Source organism: Nelumbo lutea, chromosome 2, assembly GCF_056320005.1.
Source record: "Nelumbo lutea isolate HS-2025 chromosome 2, American lotus-T2T, whole genome shotgun sequence".
In the NCBI taxonomy this organism is placed as follows: domain Eukaryota; kingdom Viridiplantae; phylum Streptophyta; class Magnoliopsida; order Proteales; family Nelumbonaceae; genus Nelumbo; species Nelumbo lutea.
This window is the reverse complement of record NC_142685.1, coordinates 19,598,972-19,609,367: the sequence shown is the minus strand read 5'-3', so window position 1 is coordinate 19,609,367 and position 10,396 is coordinate 19,598,972. Positions and strand designations below refer to the sequence as shown.

The 10,396-nt window shown below is 36.9% G+C and overlaps 2 long non-coding RNA genes across 2 annotated transcripts; both read right to left on the bottom strand.

Annotated features, from left to right (window-relative positions):
* Positions 1 to 1,732: 1,732 nt before the first annotated feature.
* Positions 1,733 to 2,631, bottom strand: LOC148869003 (uncharacterized). Its single transcript, XR_016107694.1, has 2 exons — positions 2,559 to 2,631; positions 1,733 to 2,351 (listed from the first exon to the last, which is right to left on the bottom strand). It is a non-coding gene; the product is annotated as an uncharacterized LOC148869003 (long non-coding RNA).
* A 3,766-nt stretch (positions 2,632 to 6,397) lies between these two features.
* Positions 6,398 to 7,264, bottom strand: LOC148869002 (uncharacterized). The gene is made up of 2 exons (XR_016107629.1): positions 7,148 to 7,264; positions 6,398 to 6,863 (listed from the first exon to the last, which is right to left on the bottom strand). It is a non-coding gene; the product is annotated as an uncharacterized LOC148869002 (long non-coding RNA).
* Between the last annotated feature and the right edge of the window lie 3,132 nt (positions 7,265 to 10,396).

Below are 10,396 nucleotides of genomic sequence, written 5' to 3'. Positions count from 1 at the left end.
AAGTACCTCTATTAATTCTCTCTTTGAAACTTTCTTAATCCCAACTAATTTACTCTTTACATAACCTAAATTTCTCTCCCACTTCCTAAAAATACTCTAAATGCAAATCTAAACCGGTATAGTCTTGCACGGTTGCACCCCTTTAGGCTCCGTTTGCGAAGATTGCAAATATGTTCAGTGTAAAACCTCGTATACAATTAATCCATATTTGTATTTTAAACCTTGTATTTGCACTGAACATATTTGCATTTGCATTCTTCCAATATAGAACTTTATTTGTAGTTAGACCTGTTCACGGGCCGGGCTTCAAGCCTGATTTACACTATGTTAGGTTTGGGCTTCGGGCCAGGCTTCATTTAAAATTTGGCAAAATCCAAACCCGAGCCCGACTCATGAACAGACCTATTTGTAATTGTACTTGTTGATACAAAATTTGTATTCCATTTTTATTTGCAGTTCATTTAAAGTAGGGACCGTATCATTTGCGTTCAACCTTATTTCACTTCTCACGGATAAATAAGATAAAGCCAAATCCGAAGCAAAAATAAACCAGAATTTGAGTTCAGCCCATGCATTCACACCAGTGCAAATGAAATACGTCCTACAAACAAATATCTATAATCCTATCTAAAATATCCCTTAATTTCTCTATACTACGTGATACAACCATGACAAAAACTTCCACCCTCTCAAATATTTTGCATTTTCATAAAGGGAAAATACAAGTAGAGACACACTATCTACCACCCATAGGGGTGTCAACGGTATTCAAAAATCTGATTTCGAAATCGAGATTTGACATAATCGAATTGAATTTGGATAATTTGAATATCTAACCGATCAAATTCGGATTTCCTATTAATACCGAATAGCTAATCGGATTTGAATTCGGATATGACCTGATTCGATTCAATAAATATCCAAATTTGATCGATTATTTAATTATTGTAGATAATATACTATTTTTTAAATGTTTTATATAATTTATATATATATATATAATAATTAAATTATATAAATAATTTATATATTTATATACTTTATATAAATAAAATATTTATTAATTACCTAAAACAATTAATTAGTCAAATTCGAATCAAATCAAATATTTGAATTCAAATATTAATTTTCAATATCCGTCGAATATCGAATCAAATTCAGATATCGAATTCAAATTCGATCTGTTTACACGCATAACCACCCATATCAAATTCGTCTACGTATATATAACCGTATTGGCTCCTAGTTATCTACCATGTATACATGTTATCTTTTGTTGCAACCTCGCAAATCCAAAAGCTCGAATCAATGTAGCTGGCTGATGCATATTTACTCCGCTCCCAAATGTTATCTTGGAGACCAAAGCCACAATATCTCAATTCATCAGTTTTGTTTTTCGCAAAACCTGTGCCCACATCTTCTAGCTACCATATGGGATAAGTGGACTGCAATCCACCTCAGAAATCTGAAATTGCAGCTTCCTCCTAATCTATTAGTAGCCCCTCTATAAACCACATACTGCCCGTGGATTTAACATCAATCCACGGTCAGTATTCAATCCACCCCTAGAAATCTTAAATCCACATTCATTGTATGTAATTGATTTTCCATTTGCATTAATAATTTGTGTTGCCACCATGACACCTCATCAAAAGCTGAGGCGACACTTTCATCGGCCAAGATTTCTAGCAAATTCCCTATTTCATTCTTGTTGCAAACTTTGTTCCAAAAGTTGCACAAACTCGTTAATTTATTAGCGTTAATATCAATTAAGGCACAGTTTAGAAAGAGTACAAATGCAAAAATATACAGGATAAATACATACAAAATAATATAAAATATAAGGTTTTGCACTCTACATATCCCCATTTACTCCTCCCAAACTAAGCCTAAGAAGTTAAATTTTATAGGTAAAATATATATTTATTAATTATACAAATATATGTATAGACTCGATGGGAACATGTATATATTGCATGGTGCATACGCATACAGTAGTACTCGTTACAACATCAATAAACAGCCGAAGATCAGGATTAATTAATACCCACATCCATTAATTAATTTCCACCATTATTATCATCTCCTTTTCCACTCCAACTGTCGTAGTTTTGCCGAGGAATGGTATGATGGTTGTTGACATTGGCCCCAACTCGGTACGAGACTTCAGTACTTGTCTCCTTGTCAACTTCTCCTCCAAATATTCCACTCTCGACAAGCTGTTTCTGGTCTTGTCCATGTATTTCAGCCATTAGAGCTTTCCGGCTCACTGCCAGACAAGAGCTCACCATCATTAGGACCAGAAAAAGAGCTACCAACTTCATTTCTCTGAGTTGTAATTAGTTTGGTTTCTGCCATACCATATATATCAACAAATTAGATTAATCAGAAGCTACGTTCATGCACGAACAGATATAAATAAGATAATAAGATAGAAGCCTATATAGCAGAAATCTCTGTACACTAAATATGCAGGTTCCCTACAACTAGGAACACAGAAAGGGTTTAACTTTTAAGCATCAATATGGCGTAGTTACGTTATAGTACTGTCCACTTACAAACAATCTTGAAGCAACTGATCCCAAGAGACAGATGAAGGCAGACTGTGTGTGATGAGTTAATGACTTAGCAGAGATATATGGTGTAAGCTCCTTATATAGAAAAAGAAACTAGGGTTACTTCACTGACATTGATATAAAAATAATCGGTTTTGGAGTCTCCACTCTCCACCAAAATGAGAAAAAAAGATTGATTTTAGTGCTCTTTAAATGATGGGTTCAAGAAAATTCTGTCCATAGTGGGAGTCTACTATTTATGGATCTAGAACCCTATCAGCAATCAGTGCAAATTGGTTCTCCTGTTGCATTACCCCACAACCTATGTATCATCTATGGAGCAAAAGTGGTTCTCCTGCTGATTTGAACTCGTTGCATTACACAATAATGTGAAGCAAATTGGGAGAGACATTTCTAAATTAGGCAAATTCTATGGTGCATGAGCTAGCAGCTGCACCATGAAGCAAAAAAAAAAAAAATTGAACCAATGATATAACAAATTAAATATTTTAAAATTTTGATTTTACATGCAACCAACATTCGAAGTATCAACCTATCATGAATTGTATATGCAAAAATTGTATATCATGAATTTTCAGCAAACCAATCTCTCTTTCTCTCTCATGTTCAAAGTATCAATGATCCCTGATACAATAGAAGGGATGTATCTGTACCATTTTTTTCATTCGATGCTAATTAATAACTTTCCCCTAACCCATCTCTTTTTTTTCCTATAGTACTCATTGCAAACCGGCCCTTGATTGGTGGGATGTATCATCACTTTACTACTAATTACATGCCTTTTATATTTTTTTCAAAAATAAAACTAAGGGGTTAGGTTTAAGCACAAATTAACTAACATATAAAATAAAAAGATAGGGGAATATCCTTAATATATATATATATATATATATATATATATAAATCTTGGTCAGCCCTAGCCCTTTTCTCATGGAGTAAGTCTCAAGCGAGGACTATACGGGCTAGGTTTTTGTTTCAAGTGGACTTCTAATTCCGAATGTCTATAATATATATAAGTAGAATTGAGCGTAGATCTAAATAGGGACACAGCATCCTGCAAGGACCAAGGCCATAAGGCCCATAATTTAACATGTGTCCTACATTTATTGGGCAGGCCAATAATCAACATCAAATTCAACCAAATAGTATTTATAGACTAAGAATGTAGGTTAGGCTCCTCCAACTTGCCATGTAATAGATAGGGATGAAACGGAAATGGATATACATTAGATTTAAATAGAAATGGTATCCATTCAACTGGTATTCAACAAAATTCACTAGGATTGTGATTGGCCAAAGTTTTTCTAGTTTCTCGCATTATTGAACTAATAAAAATTTTATCCAATGGATTCATATTGGATCTATATCGTTGAGTAGGAATGGCAACGGGGTGAGGCAGGGTCGGGTTTTGTCTGTTTCGTATTTGACCTGAACTGAAATTTTTACTCTGTTCCCAGCTGTGGTGCCGATAGATTCACTACTTCAGCGCCGTTATCGGACATTGCAGGGTCAGTGAGAAGCTTGGTTGTTCCGCCTTAAGCTATAGGGCTTTCCTAGAGGGATGAGGTGGTCGTACCGCTTCTGGGACCACGATATGCACCACCAGGGACTGTTTTTCCGGCAGGAGTTTGATACCTTGACTCGATAAGAAGACTAGACTCCGCTGGGGTACGGCAGCTGATAGCTAGGTTAGGCTTCTCGGCAGACTCCAGAACTAAAGGACTATGTCCAGGGGACCGCCGCCCCCCCCCACAAGGTACATCTCGCAACCTGGGGCAAATCTTTCCGAAGTTTCGACTCACCCCGATGAACCTAAAAAATCTTAACCCCATCCTTATCTCCGCGGGGAACGGGGATCCCCGACTTTGCACCACTTTGCTCCAGTCATTTTTACTTGTAAATTTACCTAGAACTATTTTATATTATATAATATAATATAATATATAATAATATATTATGATATAATATACATTAGCATATATTAACAATTTTATATGTATTGTGTTATATAATATAATCGGGGCGGGATCAGGATAGACAAATACCATCTCCGCCCCGCCTCCGACCTCAGAGTTTTGGGTTTTCCCTAAACCCTCTCCGAACCCTGATCAGTGGTCAAAAAACCCACCCTGACCAGGGTGGAGTCCCATGAGAACAGGTCAAATTACCATCTCTATCGTTAAGTTAAAAATAATCAAAATATTATTCATTCTCAATAAAATGAACTAAAAATAATTAGCTTTGATGAACTTATATATTCAAACCAACTTTATTAATAAATACATGTTAAGTGTATTATTTAAATTGTATGGACTGAATCAGATCAGATTAGATGAAGATTGGCCCAATATTGAGCAAACTGGACCAGGCCATAATTGCCACACTTATATGTAATTTCAAAACTACTTTCTATTTTTTATTTTTTTAATTAAAATACCCCACCACAAATAAATGAAACACAACTAAGTAGAAAAAAACGCCTTAATCAGTGAACTCTTCATTCATTTTTGTAAAATCTTCACTTTTCCTTTATTTGTTCTTTTTTTTTGTGATTTTAATTTTAATATATAGTTGGTCCGGCAGCTGATATAAAGTTCAAAATCCTAACCTATTGGCCGACCAGCCTTAGTGGGCGGCCAACATCTACCACAGTTGATGAGCACCAACCTAACAATTCTAATGTGCGAATAGCGCTGTGGAGTGGAGTATGGATTCAGTCCTCACACCGTGTTCACAGACTTCTGCAGCCGTGCATAGAGATATATGAGAATATTCATATTTATATATTTTTATCTATGGAGAGATATTCTTAATATACAGTTGCAAGTGAACGTAAACATGTGAACACCGTGGCAAATAATTCAGCAACGTCCAGAGAAAAACGAAACGCCACCATTTGTAATAAATTCAATGCATCACATCAATTGTTTTCTTATTTCAAGCGCAATGGCATGCTTACAATTCACTGGGCCGATGCTGTATCGTTCTGCGACAAAGGTCACAAGTATGATTCTTCGCCCATTGCCTACTACTACGAATTGGGATTTATTCCTGGCAGAATGCATCTCACATCACATTGTGGCTTGAGAACATCTCCCCATGAATAATAACACATAAATATAGGAGATATTTCCGACATACAGTTAAGACGTGTTATAAGGTTGATTTGAGGATCAGGTCCGGATTCTTACGGCTACTGTCCCATTTGTCTCATTCATGTGCCCATTTTGTGGTCCATCATGACTGGTTCTGAAACTCTATTGGTCCGGTTTGCCCTCCTAAATGGGTAAAGAGTTCTGGCCAAACACCATCAAGCCCCCAACCCTAAACCCCAGAATCAGAAGGGCTACAGCACACCCAAGTGACCAACCCGCCATTCCCCGGTCCACCACTAAAACCTCATCTCTATGCGCCACTCCCACTCTGCCACTGCCTGGCTCGGCCTATTCTCCCAGCACAACCCGGCGAGCTGCAGGATCTGCTGTGGAAACTGCTTAATTTGTCTAAACTTCTTCTATATATCATCCTCTTATCCTCCCAGTAGCCATTAAGTAATTGCCTTCTATGGGCTTCTACAGCTGAACCCAATCTCACCTCTGAATGGATCTCTCACTTCAAAATAACTGTCTCTAAAAATGTCCTCCACTTAACTCATAATCCCAATATCTCAGCTCAGAGACCCACACAAAAAGAAAAAGCTAGAAACTGCTTTGATATTGGAATGAAACAGATCCTTCATGCCCTTGACCCATGGATTTGTGGGTTGCTTTTTGGTGGTATTAGAGAGAAATATACACATTCATTTCTACATTAATGGAACATTTTCTGCTACAAATATGTATTGTTATATTGATAATTCGCTTGCAGTAGCCCTTACATCATGTATCATATGCTACATATATATATATATACATCACTTCCGGCCCCAACTTATGTTGTTTATGTGCTACACCCATTAGAAAGAGCAAGAACTACTGATCATCAATCAGTATTATCCATTATTTGTTTCTAGAGCTATTGCCATCTTCTCCTTTGGGGCTGCTGCCATAATTGTCAAAGTATTGTCTAGGTATACTGTGATGGTTATTGATACCACCTCCGGAGTATCTAGCTACGTTGTTCTTATCTGCATCCTGTTCATCATCAATTTCATTGTTAACAAGTTGTCGTCCTTCCTGACTCTGCACTTCATCTGTTAGAGCTTTCCTCTGCACAGCCATGCTAAAGTTCACCATCAACAGGACAAGAAGAAGAGCCAACAGCTTCATTCTGGAGTGTTGCTTGTTGCTGTTATATAATAAAAATCAAAACCAGAGGTGAGTATTTGACGGAAGATATATGAGTAATTAATCTGATCTGATTGAGGAGTTCTTCTGTTGAATGCCCAACATGAACTGAAGCATGACTGAGACATTGAGTGGTTCAGTCCATGGCAACTCAGTCTGAATAAAACCTTAATTCAGACTAGTTGGGATCAGACAACAAAAAACCCTCACAGAAAATAATGGTTTGATTGAATATTAGATAACATAAAAATTTATAATTCAATTCACTGGAAGATGTCTACTTACAAAACACAGAAGAGAAGCCAAGAGCAGATGGGCACGAGTACTTTGAGAGAGAGAGAGAGAGAATGTAAGATCCTTATATAGAAAAAGAGCAAGTTGATAAGAGCACTTACGTAAACAAAGCCATTTGTGCAAGAGCTCTCAACCTCTCATCTGCTCGACATTGGAGCTTGGTGTTTGGTGGGTTCCTATGACAAAGACATGGGCATTTGATGAGATGATTCAAGTCTGATGTCAGTTAAACAGTGTCATTAATTGCCTCTGTTAAAATGATCTCCCCATCTCACCCAAAATCCACCACACTGAGCTTTTGCGAAAGTGCTCTTTGCAAGAGAGCTACTGTACAGATACACTGACAATTAATATAAAAGAATTTGCATTTGGCATCTGCACTGAAATTAACAAAGATGGAGTGGGTAGAACATATTTAATTGTCCATTAAATTGTTCTTTAATGCCATTTAAATGATGGGTTGAGGAAATTCTTTGTCCACCTTACATTTTACCAGTGCAACTAGCCAAAGCAAGGTCAACAAAGAACAGTAATTTCCATATTTCATTGCTTTCTGATGTCAATCATAGATAGAGAGAGGAATTAAAGTTTCTATCTCCCAGAAACCTGTCATTCATGGAGAAGTTTAGTTTCTGGATAGACACCTGTAAATTAATCCTATTGCTGTTTCAGTGATTACTTCGGTTTCAAGTGATTCAGTTATCTATATTCGTCTTAGTGCCAGTCCTATCTTACCATATAAACCAAATAACTAACTTCATCGATTATCAAATACTATCCAAGGTCAATACTTTCCTCAATCTGCCAATTTATACAGTACACTTGTTCCATATCATTTCTCTCTGCCTTTCAATTTAATTGTTATTAAATACCTCAAGAGTGTATCATATTATATGTTATCAAAGAAAGATACACTAAAAACTATCATATAAAATGTCATTCTTTTGGCATATAAAATGTCTGTCTCCAATATATGAATCAGTGCAAAAATTTTCAAGGACTACTGTTAGAATGCCTAAAGCCAAACCCATTTAATTTTTTCATCAGGACCATAACATCAGCTCTCACTCTAGGCAGCAATAGTAGTCTTCGATCTCTCTTTGGTAGTTTTCACTTTGTTTCAGATAGCTTGTTTCTGTAATTCATTTTGAGACATGGGTAGACTCTAATACCAATTGTCATATACTTGACCAATGTATATACCAAAAGCCCTAGGACTGTTGGAATATGTGAAGCCAAACCATTTTAGCCATTAGGAACATAATAGAAATCCACAGATTTCATTTTGTCTTCTCTTTAGGAAATTAATGAAGCTGGCCATACATCTGTCATATTGTTTCTTACATCTTTCATTCATCATCATTTTCACCATAGAATAGTGTTCTTCCCTCTTTGGCGTTCTGTTCATACATTTATCATTATTTTATTTACATCTCCAAATAGCATTGAAGACAAGTGAGAAACCACTTCTTAACCCAATTCAGACGCAACAATTCCCTTTAATTAATTAATAGCTTCAAAATCATCCCGACCCTAATAAATTGCCAAAAAGGGGAAAAGAGGAAACCCACATCCATACACTAACCAAATAACATATATAAAAGAAGAGTCCGGATGAGGAGTCACACTCGGTGAGTAAACTGAGTAAGCACTCGGTTAACTTTCAAAGCAAATTTCCAAGACAGCTATCAGTATTCAATATAATGCTTACTCAGTTTTCTCACAAGGGTGTGTCCACTATGAGATGTCCTAATAATTCTTAACCCACCTAAGTTTCTGATCCTTTATATATATATATATATATATATTTTTTTTTTTTTTTTTTTTTTTTAAAGCCCTATATACTTTTAAATCTTTAAGAGGATAATTTCGTAGCTATTTTCAAATTAATGAGAGTTGGAATTGTAGTCATGACCTCACAAATTATAAAGATATAACTATCAAGCTCGATGCTCTGATGCTCTGAAAAACTGAAGGCTCAGTTTGGAAGTACAAATTAATATTAATATGTAGAGTGCAAAATCTTGTATTTTGTATTATTTTGTATATACTTATATTGTATATATTTGTATTTTTACTCTTTTCAAAATGGGATTCATAGGTCATGAAGATGTAAGAGGTGTTTTTGGGACGTATATTATGTAGAATAAAAAACATAATAAAAATCCATACCACCTCAAATATCACAGAACACCTAACCCACCAATCTTAGCATGCAACACGATTAACTATCATCTACTTTGTGACCAACTAACCTGACCCAATTTATGATACCAATTAATTGGTTATTAGTGGTGGCAATTGGGCGGGTTGGGTTGGGTCTGGTTTGGGTTGAGTTTCAACTCAACCCATTTAACCCGCCAACCCGTTAATGATCCAATTATGTAAAATTAAATGGGTTGGGTTCAATCCAAACCCGCTTTAATCCAATCCAACCCGCCCAAACCCACTAATCTTATATTTATGTACTTAAAACCAAAAACTAACTCCATCCTAATAAATAAGTCGGTTATAGTTTAGTGGTAATAGTCGTTGTTATTTACACAAGTGGTGAAGGTTCAAACCACATTACATGCATTATTTTTATACAAGCAGCAAAGCCATTTAACTATGTTCGGGTTTCGGATTTAACGAACCACTTAGATTCAAACCGGTTAGATTAACTTGAACTATCTAATTGGATTGTCCTTGAGCTAATCATATCAAGAGTGGTTGAACCGCTTAGATCTTGACCTGTCCGATCGGACCAAGTCCCAATTAAACCGGTTTGGACTGGTCGGACCAGACCCGAACAAATCGGATTCAGTCCGGTCGGGACCACATCCGACCGAGCCGGTTCAGCTTGGTCGGTCCAGACCCTGAATGGACCGGTTCGGTTCGATCGGACCTAACCTAGTTGGATTCGGGTCAGTCCAGGCCAGAGGCTCCATAGGATCTAGGTCAGCTAGCATTGTTAACCCGGGCCGGATTCGGGTCAGGTTGTATGGATACGAACCAAACCGAGAAAAGTAAGTGGGGTGGTTTAGTGTCTGGACTTCACCCTGTCCGACCCGCTTCGGATTTGGGTCGACCCGGACCATCTTGTGTCAAGTCGGGCCGAGCTGTGTGAATACTGTTTGGATCGGACGACCCAAACTAGGCAAAGAAAGTGATACCGAGTCGTCCCGTTTGAGGTCTATTTCAAATTCGAGTTGACCCGGACCGGTATATGTTGGATCGGGTCAAACTGCATTGAACTGA